The sequence below is a fragment of the Mercenaria mercenaria genome, chromosome 14, assembly GCF_021730395.1.
Source record: "Mercenaria mercenaria strain notata chromosome 14, MADL_Memer_1, whole genome shotgun sequence".
NCBI lineage: Eukaryota > Metazoa > Mollusca > Bivalvia > Venerida > Veneridae > Mercenaria > Mercenaria mercenaria.
Window position 1 is genome coordinate 40,503,474 of NC_069374.1, and position 24,855 is coordinate 40,528,328.

At 33.1% G+C, this 24,855-nt stretch overlaps 1 protein-coding gene across 2 annotated transcripts in view; it reads right to left on the minus strand.

Moving 5' to 3' along the window:
- LOC123526820 (RE1-silencing transcription factor A-like) overlaps nucleotides 1–1,631 on the minus strand; it is a 94,580-nt gene extending 92,949 nt beyond the window's left edge. Inside the window, exon 1 of one of the 2 annotated variants that reach the window (XM_053523315.1) lies at nucleotides 1,375–1,631. The gene's annotated coding sequence lies outside the window, so the exon portion shown is untranslated. The remainder of the gene's footprint in view (nucleotides 1–1,374) is intronic. The other variant, XM_053523316.1, reaches the window with a different exon arrangement.
- Nucleotides 1,632–24,855: the final 23,224 nt, after the last annotated feature.

Below are 24,855 nucleotides of genomic sequence, written 5' to 3' on the forward strand. Positions count from 1 at the left end.
ACTGCAATATATGACGAGGTTAAATGTCAAGGGGTCAAACACGTTGCCTTTGGTAGCATGTTCCATCGTCATCATCGCCAATACAACAAAATGGCTAAACGTCTAATCAATACCCAAGAGACAAGACTCACCGGAGAAGATAAAAAAAAAAAAAGTATCGCCGATGCCCTGCGTGTTTAGCTACCTTTTAAAACAGTCCTTTTAAGGACTAAAAAAGGTCCTTTTTAGGACCGTACATTTTCACGAAAGAAACTCTCAATATTGTCAATCTTATTTCTCTTCTCTATTTTTTTATATGTCTAAATCACCGAGATACGAAAGGAACATACAACCTGAAAACATGATATTAAAAACATGATGTAAACATAAAATAATGACATATTTTTACTCACACTATTATCATTACATTCATTGAATTCATTGATTTGTTGCTTATATCTATACATATATATATCATTCAAATGACAACAATATTTCCATAGCCCAAAACAAACCCTTTTCCTAATATTCGAATCACTTCCTCTTCTCTCGATGTGATACTGAAAAAGTAAATAATGTGTTCGAAAATATCCCATTGAATTAATTCAGTACAATGCAATACAAGATAGACAAAAAAACTGTTTTTTAGAGCCGTAGGCGTAGGAAATAGCCCCCTGTATTTTATACTTCTTTGCCCCTATTCTGGTAACAGTGTTAATTTAATCACCCTGCATTTCCAAAAAATATTAGTCTTTCATAAAAATAATTCTGGTACTGATGATAAACCCGAACAGAAAATGAGGTTTTTTACCTGTAACTTTTTTATTTCGGAAAATTGAAATCAATGTCGGTATCAAAATAAAGCTAAACCCTTTGCTGAAAACTTAACATAATTCAAATTTTATTTAGTAAGAAAACCCCACACGAAGTGAGGGCCTGAAAGGGGTATGTAAAAATGGGACTTTAAGAACGTTGACTGATGAAAATTCGAAAACCCCTTTTTCATTTACAAAATTTTCTTGGTATTATTATATTGAAACTTTCCCCAAAAAGCTGCAACAGTCATTCCCGATCAAGTAATGAAAAGTTAACATATGTCAGGCCTTCATGTTTCGACAGTGAGCATGCTCAAAAAACACCCTCTTCCCCAGTAATTTTGGATAAATATTTTTATACAAATTTATGTAAGTCATTTTTTATACAGAATATTTACTAAATTTGTTTTTGGTTTTCACCAGTTGGTGGTTTTTAAGTGGAAACTATTAGATTTGGGGTGTTCAATTTTTAAATAACCGATTGCAATAGAATATTTCCAAGGTGTTCGACTTTATCATCTGTCCGGGTTTATCATCAGTACCAGTATCTAAAATGGAGTTATGAATGACCCATACTTACACTGTGACAGAACTATAAACCGTATATCTCCGATTGGTTTCTAGACACCCTTTACACTTACAGCGTGGGTTGTGCCTATTGTTGAACGATAATTTGGCACATCTAATATAAAAAAATATGTTAAACCCGTTTAATTTTGATGTAAATTGTTTGAAATTAGCTTACACTGATAGGAGAATTGCATGAAACAAGTGAAGTTAAGGTGGTGATTTGAATAATTTGAAAATGTCCATTTCAAAAAACAGCCCGACCACTTATTAATTACAAATGGCAGTATGTTAGATAAGGGAAATAATTCTTTCATCCATTTCTTACTCTACGGAGTTAAAATGATTTATGCGGGCCTGATATTTCTTTCTTCTAGTCGGTACTCTGGAACAATCAGTTAAGTCAGGGAAACAGTGTTAATCTATAAAGGTTAGGTGCAAAGGTTAAAAGAAAAAAGAAAAATAGAGTGCAAAGGTTAGAAAATAGAAACAGCAAGTTGATCTACGGAGATACTCCCAACAATCCGAAGAGTCAGTATTGGATAATATTTTGACGACGTAATGGAGTAAAATTTCCACTGCCGTAAATCGGCAAAATAATGTTTATTCCTTCTTTGTCTAAATAAGGAATAGTAGGTATATGGAGAATATTTAATGATCAAATATTTAAAAAAAAAAAAAAAAAGGCTGGGAAAAATTTTTTTAATTTCAAGGAAATATATTTTATTTTTAAATTATGACAAATAGTGAATTTAAATGGTTGTCGCAACGTTGTCGAAAAAATTCAAATTTTTATCCATTAGGGTCATCGAAATTTTTCCCTAAACAACCTCTCCCCCCAACAATCAATTTTGGGATTGGTTTTTAAATTTAAAACCCGGAACCCCCCCGGCCCCGGGCCCCAAACCAGGGAAAATTTGCCGATTCCGTTTTGTGGGAAAACCCCACCAAAATTTACGGACGGAAGGCAAAATTAAAAATTAAACGAAGGGGTAATACCGTCCTTAATAAAGGGCAAATTTATGAATTTTTTAAATTTAAATTTTTAAAAAAGTAGAAGCAAAGTTTTTTAATATTGATGATCCGTGTGTTTGAAAAATTTTTTTCACTTACAAAACAAAGCCCTTTAAAATAACAAGATATTTAAAATCACATTCAAAAAAAGAAGTAATACGTTGGGAAAAGTCGGTCCCGGGACGGGACACGAGATGGGCATTTGCGGGATTTTTTCATCATCTGAATTGGACAGGTATTTAAAAGGGTGCGTCGTTTTTCCCCCTTTAACGATGTGACATAGGTTGTGAAAGTAAGCGAAAGGGTCTATACCGTGCACGGGAAAGTATTTAAAAAATTTTTGGTTGCCCGCCCAAAGATAGCGTTTTAGAAATTTTAAAATTATTTAATTTTAAAAAAATCTTCCCTTGGGGAAACAATAAATTTAAAAACATTTATTTTTTTTAAGGTTGTCAAAGATTTTGGCTTTGAAAAGTAAAACTTTTTGCAAAAATTAATTAAAAAAGTAATTTTATGAAATTATTTTTATACTCCTTTTGCCAAATCTGGGACCAAAAAACAGATCGAAAAAAATGAACTTCGAAGCTAGGCCCTTTTTTTCAATTTTGCCATTTGTTTCAGGTTGTTAAAGTACCAAAGGGGGAATAAAAAATTTTTAAATTATATCAAAAGCAAAAAAATTAGTCCACTTTTTTAACTTTTTTTCATATTAAAGGGGACAATTAAAAAAATTTCAAAAAAAAGGTATAAAAGTAAACATTTCCAAAAAGGGGGTATAATCTATGTAAAAAGGGGGGTTTTTTTCCCTGAAAAAAAAAGAAAACGGGGGAATAAAAAAATTTTCATTAAAATTTTTTTGGGTTTCAAAATGTTTAAAAAAATATAGGGATTTAAAAGGTTTTTATTTAAACCCCAAAACGGGGAAAATGGGGGGGGAAATTTTTGGGAATAACCCCGGGATTTTACAGAAAAGTTGTAGAAATGAATGAATTTTTTTTTTTTAGAATATGAAAAAAGGGTCGAAAATTTAAAACCCGGACCCCCCCCCCGAAACATCCCCGCTTATTCTTTTTAAAAAAACCACAACAATAAAAAAAAGGTAAAAGAAATAGGGAAATGGGGGGGGAGTGATAGCAATGAACTTTCTTTGTTTTAAAAAATTTACTAAAAACTTTTTTTTCTTTTGTTTTGGATTTTTTTAATTTTTTATTTTTTTCTTTTATTTTTTAAAATAATTTTGCTTTATTTTAAAAAACAAAGAATTAAAAAGAAAACCCGGCTGGTGGGATACGAATATTTCGCCAAAGCTTAAAAAACAATTCACTAATTTTTAACTTTTTTTTTTTTAAAAATTAAAAATTTAAGCATGGATTACAAATGGTCCCAATTCAGATGTTAAAGAAATTTACCCCCATTTTTGTCCAATGCAATTTTTCCCTTTTAGTTTAATTTGGTTTTTTTTTCTTATTTACAAACGTTTTTTTTCTCGTGGCAAAATCGTTTTTTTCCCCAATTTTTTTTCGGGCCCCTTGTGTTATTATACAAAATTCCCCTTTTGGTGGGGTCGATATAAAGCCGCCCCAGGGAGAAAACCAACATCCGCGCAGTCGGGGTCAGGATCCATGCTTTTTGCTAACGGTTTCTCAAATCGCAATAGCATTTTGGTTTTTTTCTCATGGGTGGCTCATTTTGGGGGGATTTTAAACGGCCTGATAAAAGCAATAAAAAACCTTTCGGGCAATTTATGGGACTTGAAAACGCTTTAACAGGCCCAAATTAAATTCCAAAAAACTCCCACATAAAAGGCGAAAATTGTTTTTTTATTAAATCCACCTATTTAAAAGTATAAAAAAATTTAGATACAAAGTCGGCCCCTTAGGTAAACTTTCGGGGTTAATTTTTTTCGAGTCCCCAAACGTGGGGAAACGTCACAGCTGGAAGGTCAAAACTTGTTTTTGGCTCCCCCTTCGAGAAAAAAACGATTTTTTTATCGTTAAAACTGGACTAACAAAAGAAAAATCAAAAGGGGACTATAAATAAAATTTAATGATAAAAAAACAAATTTTATATCGCATGGGGCAAAAAAGCTATTTTGTTTTCCTGGCTTTGGGGACTTAAAATTTTAAATTCCCCAAAGTAAAATCGAAAACTTTCGTATGTTTAAAAAAGACGTTTGCCTTTTTTATACATGGGAAATTAAAATTACTTTATTTTGTGTTCAAACATGTGTAAACCCCGGCCTATTTTTCGTTTGGCTTTTGAATGTTTTTTTTCAACATGCAACTTTTTGAAAACAATTTTTCATCAAATTTTAAACTGAAACGGGTTCACCTTCAAAATTGGAAATTAACTAACTACTAAATACTAAAAAAAATAAGTCTCTTTTATTTTTTCCGTATTTTTCCCGGGTTTTTTCGAATGTTACTGTTTGCTGATTTTGTTGAAGGGGGGCCCATAAAACAGCGTTATGTACCCCCCCCAAGACTAAATCTATAAAAAAGTATTTTTTTACGAAAAGTCGCGACAATTTAAAAGTGTTTTAAGAAAGCTTCCTAATTCTTTTTCCCCATTATTTGGAAAGTAATAACTTTTTTATTTTTAAAATAAATCATTTCATTAATTTTTTCGGTAAATAAAAAAAAATAATGTATTCCTGAGAGGGGGGGGGGGGGGGGGGGGACCCCCTCGAAATAACTTTTTCCGGGTAACTAATTTTTTAAAATGCAAAATTTGGTAATTTACTGTAAGAAAGAGTTTAGTTTTTAAAAATGTAAATGTAAAAATTAAAATGTTGAGGGAAATGGGCTTAAAAAAAACTAAAAGGCCAAAAAGGGTTTTAATTTCCCTTCCCCGGAAAAAATTCTGTTTTTATGTTGGTCGGGATTTTGTTATGCACAGTAAAAAAAATTTTTTTCCAAAAGCACCGCAGCAAAAAAATAACTGGTAGTTTTTTTTAAAATTTTTAAATTTCCCCAAAAAACATTTCGGGAAAACTTTTTTCAATAAAAATAAAAGATAAAACTGAGTGGCAAACGATCAGTAAAATGTTTAATAAAAATTTTACTATTTTAAATTTTTTTTTTTTAAACCCCGTTTTTGTGTGAAACATGTTTTTGGTATACACGCGTAACAAAAAGATGGGGAAAAAAATCGAAAATGGCAAACAAAAAGAATTAAAATTTAAAAATGAAATTTTAATGCATTTTGTAAATTTTTTTTGGGATTAACTTTTTTTTCCCCTTAGATACAACATTTGTATGTAAAAAAAATTGAGTGTGCCAATACTGCGCGTAAAAAAGGGGTAAGAAAAGTTTAAAGACAATACCGCGAAATCGAAGAAGGAGCCCCCGTTTTTTTTCGCTCATTTCCCCTTTCCCTTTTTTTAAATCATTTTTTTTTTTTTGTGAAAAAAAAACACACTACTTAGTCATTCCTTTTGAAAAAATATAAGGGGCCCGGGTTTACCAATGAAACAAAATTCTTTTTAAAAAAAAATAAAATGGACAACCCAAAAAAAAATTAATCTTTGTAAAAACAGAAATGTCACAACAATTTAATTTAGGGTTTGGAAAGGGGTTTTTCCCCGACGCGATTTGCGTAAAAAAGTAGAATTTTATCTTTCAATAAAAAGAAATTATCGGGGGGAAGTAAACCCTTTTACTATTTTTTTAAACAAGTTATAAAGGGAAAGCAACTTTTTTTAAAAAAAAACCCCGCTCATTACCTTTTTTTAACCTAAATTTTAAAAAAATTTTTTAAAGGTTAAAAACTTTTCTGAGATGCTTTAGGTTTTGGCCACCAGGGGCCTTTTTAAAAACCCATTTTACTGGATTTTTAAAAATCAAACCTTCGAAAAAAAAAACTGCAAACTATCTTTTACATTTTATCGGGAAAAAAAAAAAAGCAACAGTTTTTTTTTTGATATTTTAAAATAGGCTTTTTTTCAACCAATGAAAAACTAAAAAAAACGTAGGGTCTCAGAAATGCGACCTTTTAAGCTGCTAAATAAGACCCAAGTACAGTTCACTTCCGGTGTGGTCACGTGACCTTTGAAAAGTAAGCAATGTTAGAAAAAATTTCGTCTGCTTTTCCCACTGTGAATATAAAATTTAAAAAAAAAAATTCTTAATGAAGAAATTTTGTGAGATTTGAAAAAACCCACCATCCATTAAAATTTTTTCTTTTTTTTTCCAGATTTATTTGTAAAAAAATGTTTAGGGGGCTCAAACGATTCTTCGGGTTGTTTTTTTAACAAAAATTTCCGAGCACTGGGCAAACTGACTAAAAGGGGAAATTCGGTATACAAAATATATCAAATCAACCTAAATAAATTGCAAATTTTTTTTCCCAAGATATGCAACCCTTTAAAGTTTAATTTTTGAAGATCAAAATGAAAAATCTGAAAGTGTAGGGGTTTTTGGTAAATATCCAAACAAACCTTTAAACAAGTTTTTACTTGGTTTTTTTTCACGAAAAAATTGTGATTCGTTTCTATTATTGAGTGCATTTAAAAGGGTAATTTTTTTCCCCTTTTAAAAAGTTTTCTTTTTCGCGTCGGTTTTGGTTAAACCAACTAATGGGGAAATACACTCGATGACTGCTTCCTGGCATTTAACCATTTACTCTCACCAAAAAAGGGGACTGTTGGGTTAGGGTCAAAATCCCTGAAAAGGAAACCGACCCCGCGACCCCCGGATTACGAGACTTCTGTACAAAAAAGAAAAAAGGGTTAAATTTTGTTTTCGATTCAACCTAATATTTTTTGAACAATTTGAATATAATTTTAATTTAAGTCATTTTATTCAGAAAATTATTTGGAAACTTGAAAAAAAAAAAAAAAAAGATTTTAAAAAACTTCATAGAAACCTTCCCGAATTAAAAACAAAATTTTGAAAGTAAAAAGACTATCCCAAAAAACTGCAATGTCCAAAAAATATTCAATGTGTGACTTTCACGAACGTAAATTTCCCATTTCGACAAAATTTAAGAGAACTCAGTTTACTGCGGAAAAAAACCAAATCTCACAATTTGTTTCTTTTATTTATACAGGAATTTTTTTAAAAATTTGGGTAAACGTGTGAAAAACTTTAAATATTCAACGCTGCATTCTTCGTGGGGAATCGGTATCCCGACCAAAACCAAAATTTTTTACATGACCCAAAAGGTTTTATGGTTTTTTGAGTTTTAAAAAAACTTTTTAAAAAAAAAAGTGCTATTCTATTTTTTAAAATTGTCAGTGATATTAAAATTATTGTATTCATTTTCTTTTTTTTTTTTTGACATAAAAATAATTTTGTAAAGTCCATTGAAAAAAAAAGTATCAAAAAAAAAAACCCTGCCTTTTTTCTAACTATTTTTAGGTTTTTCCGGACACAAAAAATTATTTGGGTTTTGGGGGAACCCTTGACAAAAAAGGCCGTACCGGCGACGAAACCCACAAAAACCAAATTTTCAACCCCCTTTACAAATTTACAAATTTATTAAAAAAGATGATTTTTAACAATGAAAAGATATGAAAAGAAAAAAAAAAACTGTTTAATCAGAAAGAAAAAAAAAATTCAGAAATCTCTAGATAAAAAAGTTTTATAGTCCATTCTAATCGACGTGACCAGGTCTTTAATGTAATTGTGAACTTTAAGTGGCAAAAACAAAACATATCTAAAAATCAAGCCCCTTTTAAAACCCGGTAAAAATACTTTGGGATTCCGTGTTGGCTCCCAAAGGGGGTGGGTGATTCCCATCCCTGAGCGACTTCAAGGATAACAAAAATCATCTTTTTTTTGCGGTTTAGGGCAAAAACCTTGGGACTAAAGCTTGCGTGGAATATCACATCCGGGGCGAGTAAGACAAGTGAACCTCGGGCATTGTATTCCGGGTTATGACATCACCAGGAAAAATCGTTGGCGGAAGAAGCTAAAAATATAACATATGGAAGCACCATAGCAAAACAAATAAGTCGGGGCCCTAAAATGCCCCTTTGGGGTTTTACCATCCTCCTAGGCTCCCAAAAATTTAATACGTGCTACTTATAAAAAATTTAATGTGTACTAATTTAGACTTACATGTTTAAAAATACTTTCACTTTTTACTTCCATTTTTAAAAAAAATTACTTATTTAAAAGACAAAAGTTAAAGTATAAGAAAAATATGAAAAAGTTTATGATAAAAACCTTTTATAGTTACGGAATAAAAACTCAGCTTTTTTTCAACTAAAAATTTAACAAAATTCAATATAAATAAAACTTTTATATAAAAATTTTGGCCCATCCATATAATTCTAAGCCTTTAAAATACAAGGGACTTTAAAATTAGATGTGCTATAGCCCGGGGCACAAAATTTAAAAATTTTCAATAATATTTTAACATACACATATAGATTGCCTTTAAAGATTTATATTTAACAATACAATGAGTAAGGGCGTTCCTTTAATTAAAAAAAATTGTTGACAAAAATTTTTGAAACAGTGTTTTTACAATTTTTCATGTTAAAAATTTCAGTAAAAATTTAAAAAATTTTATAAAAATTTGAAAAAATTTTTGTTTTCCTCTTTGGGAAATAATTTAAAAAAGTCTAAAAATTTTAATAAATCACCCCTTACATACCGAAACTAGTTTAAAACCCATTTTCCAAAAAAGTAAATTTTTACAGAATTTTTTAGAATGAACAAAAATTTACCAAATAAAAATTGAAATGCAAAAACATACAAAAATCAAAAAAATTAAATTTTTTTACCCAAATCAAAGCAAAAATTTAAAAAGCAAGAAAAAACAGTATAGATTCGTCTATAAAGTCGTAAGGGGGTTTTGGTCGAAAGGGCCATACTAGTCCAGTCTTTTAAAAAGGGGAAATTCCCCCCAAAAATACTAAATTTAAAGGGAAATTCAGGGCCAAAGGTGAACTTTTTCTATTTCTTTTTTCACGGGTTTTTCACGACTTACCCGGGAAATTCTAACTTTTTTGGGGCCCCGAATTTAAATTGACAATTTGGGGCCCCATTATAGTGGTTTTTGGGGGAAAAAAAACCATAAATTACAATTTTTTAAAATATAATTTTTCTTATTACGAAAAAAATTTTAAATAAAATTTTTACAGGGAAATTTTTAAGTTAGGGAAATAAAAAAAAAAATTGGAGGAAATTTCATGCTTGAAATCTGCATTTACCTCAAAAAATTCAAAAATTTAAAAAAACGAGGGGGGGCAATACCTGCTTTTACAAAACATATAAAAAAAAGGCCCCAAAAAGTAAATTTTGTGACACACGCCCCCCCTTTAAAAAAAAATTTCCAAAATTTTTCCCTTAATTAAAACAAAATGAATCTGAAAAATAGCAAACCAAAAAAAAACAACACTGTCACTATTTTAACCCCAAATATAAAAAGCCCCCTGTCTACATTTAAATAAAAATAACTGCGCCTACTTTTCTCTCCCCAGGAATTGCTCTAATACTGATCCTATATGGCTGAAATTGCCAATGCCCATCTCTTCGCCTGGAGTTGCTAATTTTCGTTTTTTTTCAAAAAAGGGCGGCTGATGTTTCTGCCCCTCTAATAAAAAAGGGTCTTTTACCGAAAAAATTTCCCGGTAAAAACTTAGCTCCCCCCATACATCGCTAAACACTTTTCTCTATCACTGAGTACTTTTGCCCCCTGGGTTTAGAAATTTTCTCTAGCATACGTTACGGTAATTTCTTCCTTCATTTTCCCTGAAAATAATGACCCTTTTGGCCACTCTAAAGCATCAACTTTCAATAAAAAAAGTCGATCAAAAATCGGGCAACTTCAAAATAGGGGGGCCCCTTTAATTTACCTTCAAAGTTGGAAAGCCTTTTCTTGATTTTCACCCCACTCTAAAGATTTGGCTGACCCTTTTTCGTCAAATCTTTTAGGGAAATGCAATGGGGGCAAAATTTTTGGGGTAAACTTTCTGGGGGAAAACCCACTACACCTAAAATGAAGTATTTTCCTTCTTGGTTTTTTGGTCTTTCGGCCCTCCTGTAAAGCCTGTACCTTATTTTGGGAACTGGTTCAAGGGTCTGAACCCTTTTCCTTTCAGTTCCCTAAAAATTTAATTTTTGAAAAACCCATAAAAAACTTTGGGCGGTTTTGCTGTTTAAATTTGCCCCCTCTTAGTCCGGTTAACAACTCCCGTAAGGGGGTACTACATGTTTCTTTGGGCCGTGATTTAAAACACCCGGATATCATCAATGAAGCTATTGAGGGGCCCCAGGTCCTTCAAAAACCCTTTCCCCATCAGTCTACAAAACTTTTGGGCGTTAAAAATAATCCAAAGGGGGATCTTTCGGGGCCCGGAAAAAAACCTTTTTGGGGTTTCAAAGCAGTCAGGGTTTTGCCTTTTTAGACAAAGGAACCTGGGCCGTAACCTTTGGGGGTCAAATCTTGGGTTTTGGGAAAAAAATTTTGTACTTTGAGTTTTGAAAAAATCTCCTCCATTGGGGTTTTGGAAGGTTCCGGTCGAAAACCCTCAGTTTGTTGACCTGGCGAAAATTTTAAAACAGAACCCATAATGTTAAACTTTTTTCCTTATGAGGACAATAAGGGGGGGAAAATGGAGCATTTGTTTGGGTTTTGATTTCTCCCAACTCCAAATTTTTTCTATTCCTTTTTTTCACTACGGGTGGGAAAGGGAAAGGGAAAAGGATAACCCTTTACTCTTATCGGAACTGTAGTTGACAACTGAAAATCTGTTCAAATAAGTTAGTATTTCCAGGGAAAAATCTGTCAGTACATCTGAGAAATTTTTTTAAAAGTCTACACTTCCTGCTTACATTCTACTTTGGGAACACCCGGGTTTTTCTCTACATCTTGGGAAGTTTTTTGTACCCTGCTTTAAAGGACACAAAAATAAAATTTTTTTTTTACTCTACTCGAAAAATCATCACTACTTTTATTCGGGGCTAATCTATCATAATCTCTTTTGATCCTCCTCTACAATTTGGCTCCCCAAACCTTTTTTCTTAAAAATCCCTTATCTGGTTTTAAATTTACTATCGTCCCCTTTCCCTTCACGGGCGGGTTTTAGCATTTTTTTCATTTTAAAAGTTTTCCCAAATTTCCGTCTACATCTACCTTTTAATCTGTCCCATTTACAAACCCCTTTTACAAAGTAAGGGGGGCCCCTTTCCCCTGTAACAACAACTTTTTTGTTTTTAGGTAAAAATACAAGTAAACCCTTTCTACCCCGCCTTAAACCCCCTATCTTAGCCTTTTCCCTTTTTTAAAACTTTTGTTTTTAGCACTACCTTTTTTTCTAAATGTTCTGAGTTTTCTTACCCCGTAACCCCAAAATTTTTTTGCCCAAAACCATAAAAATTTCTGGGGAAGAGGTTTTTAAACCCCTTTTTTTCCCGTCTTACCACCCATAACTCTCTTAGCACGTTATCGGTCCACGGGTTTTTTTCTACCATAAAGTAACTTTAAAAAAAGAAAAACCCAAACTTTTTGCGGGGAATTCACGGTTAAAGCAAAAAACATTTGCAATTTAAATACCTATCCCCAAACCTAGGTCTCTCACTACAACCCCTTTAACAAATTTTCTTCAAAACCGTTAAAACCCTTTCTAAACCGTTACCAAAAGGGGGATTCGGGGTTGGAGTTAACCCGCCTTTTAAAGACAATTAAACCCCTTTAAATTCTGCCTAAGGTCGACGTAAACTGCGAACCACAATCGGGGAAGATTTCCTCTGGAAATCCTAACCTATACCCTATTACTAAAGGGTCTGACTCTCTCAGTTTTAATACTAGGTTTGGGGATAGCTTTTGGGGTATCTAGTAGCATAATAACCCTAAGGGCCCAAAAAGAAACCCGTTTTTTCCCATCAGTCATTTGGTTCGATCGGAAACCCAACGATATCGACCCGCAACTCTCCCTTAAAAGGAGTTTCAATCAAAGGCAATTTTTTCCCAACGGGAAATTTCTTAATCTACCCTTTCCCATAGTTCGTTGACAAATACTACTTGGGGGTTTACATTTCCTCCAAAACCCCGCCAAAAACTCCTGGCCCGTAAAAAATTTGCCCCAATTCCCTATCAATAGTTTTTCCTTTTTTCCTTTTAAAAGGCCCGAAGTAACGAAAACATGTGCAAAATTTTATCACAGTTTCCCCTAAGACATTTAGGACAATCAGCTGTCTACTTTTGTTAAATTTTGGGCGGTATAATTCTATATAATTAAACTATTCCTTATCCAAAACCCAAACCCAACCCTTTTCCCTACAATGTTTTAAACGTACCTTCCTCAGCCTTCTTTCTTCCAAATCTAAAGGCTATCCCTTTTTTGTTTTTCTTTTCTAAGAATTTCCCCTCTAGATACATCTTAAAATTTTGAGACGGGGAAATTTTAACTTTACTTGCTTCTTAACTTTGGCTTGCGCCCTAGTTTTTATTCTGACCTTTTAAATACTAAAACTGAGGTTCTTCACTCCCCCTACATTTCCAAAAAAAAAAAATCATTGGTAGGAATTTTCTCCCAAACCCAACGGGCCCCTACTGAACCCCTTTAAAAAACGGACAATCAATATTATTCCGCTACAATTTTTAGACTATTTCACTCCCATCTTTAATTACTCTAAAGGGTTTTTTCTCAAAAATGACTTGTTCACCCAAGTTTCCGTTTCCTATCCACCTGTTTTAAACCCTTTTTCTGAAAAATGATTAATTTCCCCACCATTACAAGTACCGGGTTTTTTAGGCCCTGTACTTACCTAAGCATACCTAAATCCTAACATACTTTTTGTTTATAAAGCTATTTCCCCCCTTTACCTACTTGCTTCTCCCCTCTATCTTTTATTTCTTCCTCTACCTCTAAATCCGATCGGTTTACGGTCTACCCCTATTTTTCCTTTCCCTTTCTTTTTTATTCCCCTTTACTACTTTTCCCGTTCCTGCTCTACTTTCTAACTCTGCTGCCCGCTTAGCCTGTTACCGGGCCGTACTTTCCCCCTACAGAATAGAACAATTTCCCCATTCGACCACAATTTTAACCCTTCAGTACACCCCAAAAGGGTTTATAAACCCTTTCCCCTATTTGCAACATTGTACTACCTCAAAACTAGTGCCAAAATTACACTACTAGGTAGTTTTCTCTGAGGTATTTTTATATGGGTTTTTTGCTCCCGGGCCTTTTTGGTTCGAATTTTTTACGACTTTCTTGGGACCTCCAGGTCTTTGCAAACAATCTGCCCTTTTTTCTTTCTACATCCTTAGCTTTAACTAACTTCTTTCTACTCAAATTTGGTAAAGTTCTCTAATTTTCAGACCTCTAAAAATTGGTCCCTAAGAAAAAAAATCTAACAATTTCCCTTGTACGTTTTCTCTACCCCACTCATTTTAAGGGGAACCCCTCTAAAAATTTTTAAATTATTTGGCTGAAAAAACACAAAAACTCATTAAACCCCGGGGCCCCTCAGGTTTTTAAAAATTTTTTTTATAGCCCCCTCGTCAGTGAGTTCGGGAAATGGAAAGTAGCAAAGCGGCTTTTCCCGTTTTTCATAATCCTTCCTATTTTTCCAACGGAAAGGCCTTTTCAAAAACCCCTCTTGCCGTACCCTTTTTGAAGGAAAAGGTAAGTTAAGTGACCATATCTTTTATCCAATCCTGCGCAACCCGGTTCGTTTTGAAAACATTCAAGTCGCATCCATGGAACAATTTTCTCATCAAAGGGAACATCTTAACCCTTTAAACCCTTTTTCCTTTCCATCTTTTTTTAAGTCTGCTTAAACTTTATGCCTCTGTTTCTAATTTTTTACTTTCTGCTTCCCCCTTCTCTGTTTCTAACTTCCTAGCTAACTTTTAAATTCTCCTTTTCCATTTCTAAAATTAACCTGTTCTAACTTTCGTCCGTTATTCTAAACTTACTAAATTCCCAACTTACTTTTTATTTTCTCTATCTTTTTCCTTTTGCAACCTAGCCTCTAATCTAATTTTTTCCCTATCTGCTTCAATCTATTCTTTTTTGCTTCTACTCTTTAATCTTGCTTCTAAACTACATTGTTTTTCATATTCATCTTTTTTTTTTCTGCAAAACTAGGTTCTAACTCTAACTTTCCTTTTCCCGCTTCAATTTGTAAATTTTTTGCTTCTAATTTTTTCTTTCTCTGCTTTAAAACTATATTTTTCCTCCGGGTTTCCCCACCGCCTTCCTTAACAAAATTACGTAATTCCTCTCCCCTTTATAAAAGTAAATCCTGTCCTACCTTTTGTTAAAATTACAAAACCCAGTCATGTTTGTTACATAGTTAACATTTTTAAAAATTTCGGGACACCGCTACTATAACCAAACCTGAGACACTAAAAAAAACAATGTGAGGGAAAAACCAGACTACACTAGTTTTTCACTAAGGCTTACTTTTACCACTGAAGCCAAAAAAAATACTATACTTTTACGTATATTCTACACAAAAGTCCTCACTAAAATAAAAACACAAAATTGCGCAACAGTTCTATGGTTTAATCAAGGTTGCATAGGCAAAAAATAACAAAAATACAGTCCCGTAGGCTGGGAAAAAATTTCCTTTGCCTTATCAATTTTCAAAAAAAAATGTAACTGGTGTTACCCCTTTATGTAACCCAAAAAAAACCAAAAAAAAACCAAAGTGCTTTTCCTAAAATAAAGAATTTGGTTTAACACAACAGTTTTTCCCTAAAAAATAAGGGGTAGGTTTTTTAAAATATATTAAATAAACAATCTTTCTAACACAAAACAAAGTAAAACTGTATCTAGTATGTATACAGTACACTAAAACAAAATAGGGGCACTGGGAGAAGTTTGGGCGACGCCCCAATTAAGGTGGTGGATAACTTCCTTGTCAAGGGCGGGCACTCTCAGCCCCAGATATATGGGGGCTTAAACATGGGTGACACAAAAAAAACCCAAAAAAAAAATAAAAGGAACGAACTCACCCCAGAAATTTCCAAGTGTCGTTTAAAAAACTTTTCTATCAGTCTGTGACCACTTTAAAACTGGTTAGCGAAAACTATGGATCGTCCCTTTTCTTGTCTGAGGAAAAACGTCACTCTGAAAAATGAATAAAAATAAAATTTTTTGTAAACCAATTGAACAAAACAAAAGGAATTTTTTAACCCAAATTTTTTGCTGCAGTTTTAAAAGGGGGTTTTTTAATTGTTCGAAAAACCTACTGTGTCCCGGTCGCCAATCCCACTCGACAAACCTTGTGACAAGAAAGGCCGTTAAAGGCGACAGTAAAAATCAGAACAAATCAAACCCTTTACAATATTTTTCAAATTTTTTTTATAAAAGATGATTATTAACAATGAATAGATATAAAAGAAAAAAAAATGATTATCAAAAAAAAAAAAAAAAAATTTAGTATCTCTAGTTTCAAAATTCTTTTTAGGCCCCTTCTAATCTGCCTTTAACCCGGTCTTTTTAAAGTAATTGGGAACTTTAAGTAGCAAAAACAAAACATATCTCAAAAACCAGTCCCTTTAAAAAACCCCGGGAAAACGTTTTTTTCCGTTTTTGGCTCCCTATGGTGGTAGGGTGATTGCATCCCTGGCTGACTTCGAGGAAAACAAAAATCATCGTCTTTGCGGTTTCGGCACAAAACCCTGGGTCGTAAGCCCTGCGCTGGGAATATTTCCCTTCCCGGGGAGTGAAGACAAGTGAACCTCGGGCCCTTGTTCTTCCGGGTTAAAGGGCATCACCAGGGGAAAATCGAAGGCGGAAGGGAAACTAAAATAATAACATTGGTAAGACCCTAGCAAAAACAAATAATTTAGGGCAAAAAACTGCTCCTTTGGGGAAAACCATACCCCCGAAAGGACCCATAAAAAATAAAGTGTTTTAAAAAAAAATATGCTACTAAGTTCAGACGTCACATGATTTTTAAAAAAAGTCAATTATTACTTTCCCTTAATTTCAAAAATTTTCTTTTTTAAAAGACCCAAAAATTAAAAAATTTTAAAAAAAAATATGAAAAATAAAAATTTATTTAAAAATTATAGATACGGACATGATAAACTGCCCGCTATTATTTACAACTACAAAAAAACAAAATTTAATTTTTAAAACAAAAATTATTTTTTAAATTGGGTCCTTTTAAAAAAAAAAATTTCCTTCACTACAAAAAGGACATTAAATTTGATGTGCTATTGACTGGGAAACAAAAAAAATTTTTTAAAAATAAAATTTCAAACAGTACTAGGGCGCCATATAATTTATACATAACCCAAAACAATGCTTTTTTTGGGGTTCCATAATTTTAAAAAAATGTTTGACTTTGTTTTTGAAAAAAAGGTTTGGGTTTTCAAATTTTCATGTTTCCCAAAATTTTTAGTCAAAAAATTTTAACCCTCCTTTTTTAAATGAAAAATTTTTAAATTTCCCCTTTCGAAAAAAATTTTCAAAAGTCGAAAAAATTTTAAAAAATCTTCCCCGGGGCAAACCGGGAAAAAGCTAAAATCATATGCCGAAAAGTAAATGTTACAGAATTCTGTAGAATGAACAAAATTTTACCAAAAAAAAAATTTGTAATGCAAAATCATACAAAAATCTAACAAATAAATTTCTTCCCACTCAGGTCACTGACCATAGTAAAGTAACAATGTTAGAATAAATCGTCTGCAGTACACTGTGATATTGATAAATTTACAAAAAAAATCTTAATGAAGAAATTGTGAGATTTGAAGAAACACCATCCTCAAAGTTTTCTTTTTTTTTTTTCCAGACTTATTTGTAAATTATGTTTAGCGGGCAAAAAACGATTTCTTTTGTTATGTATCAAAAATGCCGAGCACTAGCAAACGACTGAAAGGGTATTCTGTATACAATAATATATCAAATCAACCTAAATAAATTGCAAAGTTTTGCAAGATAATTCTAACCACTGAAGTTTAATCTGAAGTATCAAAATGCATAATCTGAAAGTGTAGAGTATTGGTAAATTTTCCAAACGAACCTTAACAAGTTTTTACTTGGTCTTTTTTCACGAAACATTGTGATTCTTTCTATATATTGAGTGCAGTTAAATGGTAATTTTTGTTCCCATTTAAAAGATTTCTTTTTCGCGTCGAGTTTTGGTTCACCAACTAATGTGAAATACACCGATGACTGCTTCCTGGACACTAACCATACTCTCACCGAAAGAAGGGCCCTTTTGGGAGGTTACGGTCAAAATCCCTGACAGGATCCGACCCCCGACCTCCGGATTACGAGACATCTGTACAAAAATGAAAAAATGGTAAACTTTGTATCTCGATTCTACTCTAATATAGTTTTGAACTAATTTGAATATAACTTAAGTAAGTCAGTTTATTCAGAGATTACTTGCAAACTTGAAAAAAGAAAAAAAAGATGTTAAAACATCATAGCAACCTGCCGAATTGAAATCGAATATTGAAAGTACAAAGACTAAGCCAAAAACTGCAATGTACCACAATATATTCAATGTGTGACTTTCATCGTACGTCAATTCAGTCGACTAAGTTCAAGAGATACTCAAATACTGCGTGAACAAACCAAACTCACAATTTGTTTCTATATATTTATACAGGAATATTTTAAAAAAAAGGGGTAACCGTGTGTAAAACTTTTCAATATTCAACGCTGCATTCTTCGTGCGTAATCGGTATCCCGACCTATCCTAAATTTTTTACATGACCCTAAATGTTTTATGGTCTTTGAGATTTTTAAAAACTTTTTATAAAAAGTGCTCATTCTATTTTTTAAAAAATTGTCAGTGATATTAGAAATTATTCGTATTCATTTTCTTTTTTTTTTGACATAAAAAATAATTTCTGTAAAGTCTCATTGAACAAAAAAGTATCATAAAAAAACCTGCCTATTTACTAACTATTTTTTAGGCATGTTACCGGCACAAAAAATTTAAATTTAGGTGGGAATGCACAGGTGAAACAAAAACTTTTTGAGGCCCGAGAGGATATCCTTTCTTCGAAATATAACAATTTTTTTAGACGAAACGTATTTTAAAAATAGTATAAAAATGATAACGATACAAAATATCGGGAACTAATTAGAAGGCTCGTCAAAACAACGCTATGTATAACGACTTCCTGTGTACAAGTTTACAAATTATATTAAGACATTTTTGCAACCAGAAAGAACACAGTCTTAACCCATTCATCAAAGAATTCCCGCGGGCATCATAAAGTTCAGTGTTTTTTTTTTTTTTACTAAATTCTAAATATGTAAGTCGATATGGACACGATATCATTCGTAATTATATTAGCCTTCCGTTCGTAAGTTTCCGGTGGTTTCCGTACAATCGGAATCGGCTATTTCCGTGGTTTGGGCCGGGCCGGGCCGGGTTTTATTAATAACCTCATAAATGGGAGGTCGGGGCAGTTGTTAAAAGCATGTTACTATGTTACATGATACATGATATTCATGTTGTTAAAAGAGTGAGAGCAGTAATATATACAGCTTGTTAAAAGTTCCGTATTCCTAGACAACCCTATGAGGATAGGCTAGGATTACGGAAGTATTTAAGAGGCATCAAATATATGTTAGGACATGCATAAAATTACTTATTTCACTATTATTTCGTGCTATCGAATCCGCTGTTTTGGGTTAGTATAATCTTAAGGTGGCACACGGAATATTATAGAATTATCTATGTTTTCATATATAACATTGTACCTGCAATTTTTGTCATAAAATCAAAAACAAATGGTCTTTAATAACATACAATATGGTTAATAAATAAAAAAAATCAAAGTATAGAATATTTTTTTAAACCTAACTTTTACCCTCATATTTCTATAATATTTCCGCGGGCCGCCATTTCGAAAGAAGGTTGGCACGAAAATGTCCATTTCGGGGGGCGCTGTTTTAATACATTGAAATATTTTGGTTATAGATTAGAAAAAAAAATTTTATCAAAAGTGACAAACTTTTAGTATTACTTCTAATTATCATACTGTTTATGAAATACAAACTTCAACAAATTTAGATCCGCAATTAAGAAATACAAGTCCATTTGTATAACTTTGGCGCGAAAAAAGTCCGTTTCAGCGGACGCGGTCTGAATAAATTGTAATATTTTGATTATAACTTGGAAAAATAATTTATCCAAGGTGACAAATATTTATTTTACCTCTTATTTAACCTGTCATATCTTCTTATGAAAATACAAATTTCATCAAAATTAAACCCACAGTTAAGAGAATAAAAGTCCATTTCGTAGAAGTTTGGCGCGAAAATGTCCATTTCGGAGGCGCGGCTTACTAACTTGTAATATTTTGGTTATAATACAAAAATAATTTATAAAAGGTGACCAATATTTTAAATTTCCTTTAACCTATCATATCTTCTTATGAAAAACAAAAATCATAAAAATTAAACCCATAAATTTAAGAAAATAAAAGTCCATTCGTTGAATTTTGGCACGAAAATGTCCATTTTGGACGACGTGGTCTTTAAAAAATTGTAATATTTTGGTTAAAAATTAGAAAAATATATTATCAAAAAATGACCAACATTTAGTATTACCTCTAATCTATCATACCGTTTTATAAAAATATAAAATTTCATCAAAATTAAAACCCATAATTAAGAAAATAAAAGTCCATTTTGTAGAATTTTTGGCACGAAAATGTCCATTTCGGAGGACGGGGGTCTTAATAAAATTGCAATATTTTGGTTATAAATTAAAAAAATGATTTTCAAAGGTGATCAATATGCTTTACCTATTACCAATCATATCTATGGAGAAAAATACATATAACTTTTTCATTTAAAATCACAATTAAGAAAAAAAAAGTCCATTTCGTAGACGTAAAGTCCATTTTGCGAAATGGAGTCCATTTCGCACTCTATCCCTACCCCCGTTAATATAGCGTTTTTAAAATTATACTAACCCAAAATGGCGGATAGATAACACGGAATAAAAAGGCAGGCATCAAAATCGCTATTTTAATAAAGTGGGAAAAAAGAAATTTACAACACATTTATGCATGGTCTTAACATATTTTTGATGTCTCTTAAATACTTCCGTAATCCTAGCCTATCCTCATAGGGTTGTCTAGGGAAAACGGAACTTCCGTAATCCTAGAACCGGGGCTAGGATTACGGTACCGTAATCGAGCACTGCCAAAGTTTAATTTCTACAGGTTGTCAGTGGTTATGATCTACAGAGACGAGGTTGTGTGATATTTTATACAACATAATTAAAAATGCATGACTGTATTCTTCTTTGTTCTAATGCTGCCCTTTAAGAGTTTCAAGCATTGATGTTACGCTGCTTTTGGGATGAGTAGTCATTTATAACAATCTGCTGCAGCTCTTTGTACCTTTTCTATTTTTTGGTAAGTTTTGTAAAATTTTTAAGATCTCATCATCTCATTTTATGAAAAGGCTTTTTTTTCCCCTTTATTTGCAGCAAACAACTGCTGATTAAAATTTTAAAGATCTCATTTCATCTTTTTGATCCGCAGAAAAGATTTAAAATAATAAATATTTGCTTTAATCAAAACAAACATTAATTGATCATTTTGATTAATAAAACTTTTCTTCAACCTTTCATCAATAATTAATCTCTCACTATCAGATCAAATAAACTAACAAAAAACATTTAAAATAGTCGGCGAATACACCACTCAATTCTCAAAGAATGCTAAAATTTTAAATTAACCTATACATTCTGACCGCCAAAGGTGTGAAAAATTTTGACACCTCTGCTTGAGTTGCTAGAAGCAAAAAAGAGTAAATTAATAGACAAGTGTCATGCTCGAGTGATCCCGTTATTGAAGCTCGGCCCAACCATGGTAATTTCACATACAAAATAGAAGGAAATCGGCCGGGACCACATGAATTGCTCGAGCGAGCCCGGGTGCTCAAATCATCGATGCTTGAGCGAGTGGTGTTTCACTGTACTATAAAATTTCTTTAATGGATGATGTCAGTTTATAAATTGGACACAGAAGAAACCATATAAACCATTGACCTCCAAGTCTGTTTGTTTTGTTTTGTTGGGTTTAATGTCACACAATCATGTCTTAGTAAGGTTTTTCTATTTCAAGCTCTCGTGGCTCCTAAAAGGTGCAATGCACCCCCCATATTAAGAAATTAAGGAGAGGACCTTATAATGATGCTACAGATCAAGTTTGATGAAGGTCCATCAAGCGATTCATTAGAAGTCATTTAAAGGTTTGTTTATTGTTAGCTTTTTCCACCCCCTTAAATAGGGCAGGGCTGAGTGCCCCATTTTGAATAAAATTGGGAGAGGACCTTATAATGATGCTACAGGCCAAGTCTGATGAAGGTCCATCTAGCGATTCATTAGAAGTCATATAAACATTTGTCTATTTTTAACTTTTTCCACCCCTAAATACGGCTGAGTGCACCCATTTTGAATAAAATTGGGAGAGGACCTTATAATGATGCTACAGACCAAGACTAATGAAGCTCCAACTACTGCAGAATCATATATAAGAAAAAGATTTTTAAAGTTTTTTTTTCAAACTCAAGTTATGCAGGGATTATCTTTATTTGTACACATTTTAACAAGAGCTCCGCCAAGCGAGGCAATATACGCCCAAGGGGTTACATCAGAGGATGGGAGCAAAATTTTAAAAGAACTTTACTGTTGAAGCCCAAAAGACAGGAACTACAAAGGGAAGAAATTCCAAAATTCAGGTTACATGTATGTCAAAAATACACCAAAAAAATTGGAGGTACCCATCCATGTTATACCACAAAAAAGGGTGGTTTTGGTTTTTCCCTACGGCCAATAATAAAAAAGTTTCAAAATAAGCTATTTATAGATCATACAAAAGGGAAGTAATTAAAAAACAAGAGCTGTCCGTAAGACAGAGCGCTCCACTATTGGGGGTAAACAGTAAAATGAATATATGTCTGAATAAGAGACCTCTACTAAAAAAGGAAGATACACCAAGGGGCCCAAAATTTCCATCAAATACACAAAATTAGAGTAATTAGGATTGTTACACAAATGCAGATGATGATTGTAAAGATATATTTTGATTTCAAGTCATTATCTTATATAGTACCAAAGTTATGCCAAAAAAACGAAGTTTGTTAAAAAAAAAATTTAAAGTATAAAAGGGGCATAATTTGGTCAAAAATACAAATCAGAGTTATGGAGATTGTTACCACACATGCAGATGATGGTGATAAAGACACATTTTAAGTTTCAAGTCTTTATCTTATATTGCATTAAAGTAATACCCCAGAAAGCGAAGATTGAAAAAAAAGTTTAAGTACAAAAGGGGCTTTAATTCTGTCAAAAATACAAATTAGAGTTATGGGGTATGTAACCCAATGCAGATGATAAATTTATAAACAAATATTTTTAATTTCAAGTCTTTATCTTTTAAAGTACCAAAGAAATATCTATTAATAAAGCTTTCGAAAAATTTAACATGAAAATAATTCCAAGTATAACCTTTGTGCCCTTTTGACCTTGGGTATAATGGGCCCAGCCCTGCATATATTATGTTTGTATGCTGTACAATGTTAATGAGAATTACATTAAGATATAAGCAAAAGTAACAAAGTTATGACAGAAAAACAAAGGTTGCGGAAAAACTTTAACCTTAAAAATAACCTAAGTATAACAGCTTGGTGACCTTGACCTTGGGTATAATGGGCTCACCCCCTACACATACATTGTTTGTTATAGGACAATTTTTTATGTGAAGTTACAGTAAGATATAAGCAATAGTAACAAAGGTATGACAGAAAAACAAAGGTTGCCGAAAAACTTTAACCAAGATGGGTCACGCCGACGCCAGGGCGAGTAGTATAGCCCCCTATTCTCCGAATAGTGGAGCTAAAAACTAGAGATGCTTTTGAGAAAAGCCCCATGTCTCCACAACTGCTCCACTGAAAAATGTCTAGTTTCTCTTGATGGCTTTGTGAGTGGACCCCACGGGAAAAATGTCTAGTTTCTCTTGATGGCTTTGATGAATGGACCCAATCAGTAATTAAAGGGCCATAATTCAAAAGTACCTGGGCAGATTTGGCTAGTTATCGAACTTGGCCGAGGTCTTATGGTCAAACACATTTTGTTCAAGTTTGGTGAAGATCAGATGAGAAATGTTCGACTTTAAGAGTGCGGACAAGCTTTGACAGAGACAGAGACAGAGACAGACACACACACAGAGCAGACAAGAAATTGCTAACGGACTGACGGACAGACGGACACCAGGAGTATAACATAATACGTCTCTTAGGGCATATAAAAAGTATCACCCAAGCAAAAAATTTGGTGAAGTTTCAGAGTTTCTGCCTCAGAAGTGTAGGAGAAGATTGTTGTAAAAAAGTTTATGATGGTTTGAAAACTGACAACTTATGATCACATAGGTTCTACTAAAAACATGCAGAGAAAGAAGTAAATACAACAAGCTCTGTTATTTTTCAAGTGCCACAACCAAACTAAACATAAACACTGTGAACATGAAAATACCTCATTGTTATCTAATGATGATTCGACCCCTTCCTCCTGTATGGTAGTCAGTAAAATTATTAATGTTCCATATAAAATATAAGCAGATAAAATATAGAACAAGGCAGTCTGGAAGACAGCGATATCCCCGCCACTGTTATGGATAGTGAAAGGGTTGATGGTATAAGGTGGGAGCACTGACGTTTTTAAGTATATTTTATGTCCATGGATAACAACATCAATGAATTTGAAAATTCTTCGAGGGTTTTTAGGAGATTCAGAGTGGGCACAAATGGAAGGCTCAAACATTTGACCTTGAGTTTGTGACCTTGACCTTTAGCCAAAATGACTGACCCCATGAGTTCGCACATCTTCTTGATGAGGTGATCATTTGACCAAGTTTCATGAAAATCCTTAAGGGGTTTAGGAGATTTCAGAGCAGCACAAAAAGGAAAGGGTCAAACCTTTGACCTTGAGATGTGACCTTGACCTTGAGCAACATGGCTGACTTAAAAGTTCTGCAAATTTCTTGATGAGGTGATCATTGACCCAAGTTTCATGATAATCTTTTATGGGGTTTAGGAGATACAGAGTGGACACAAAATGGAAGGCTCAAACCTTTGACCTTGAGTTGTGACCTTGAGGCAACATGGCTGACTTATGAGTTCTGCAAATCTTCTTGATAAGGTGATCATTTGACCCAAGTTTCACGATAATCCTTCAAGGGGTTTAGGAGATACAGAGCAGACACAAAATGGAAGGCTCAAAACCTTTGACCCGAGTTGTGACCTTGAGTCAACATGGTGACTTATGAGTTCTGCAAATCTTCTCGATGAGGTGATCATTTGACCCAAATTTCAGGAAAATCCTTCAAAGGGGTTTAGGAGATGGGAGAGCGGACACAAAATGGAAGGCTCAAACCTTTGACCTAGAGTTGTGACCTTGAGCCAACATGGGCATGGGTTTAGGAGATACAGAGGGAATAATATGTTACGGACGGATGGAAGGACAGATGCTCGGACGGACAGAGACTATTCCTATAACACCCCCCCCACCACTTGTGGCGGGGGATTTAA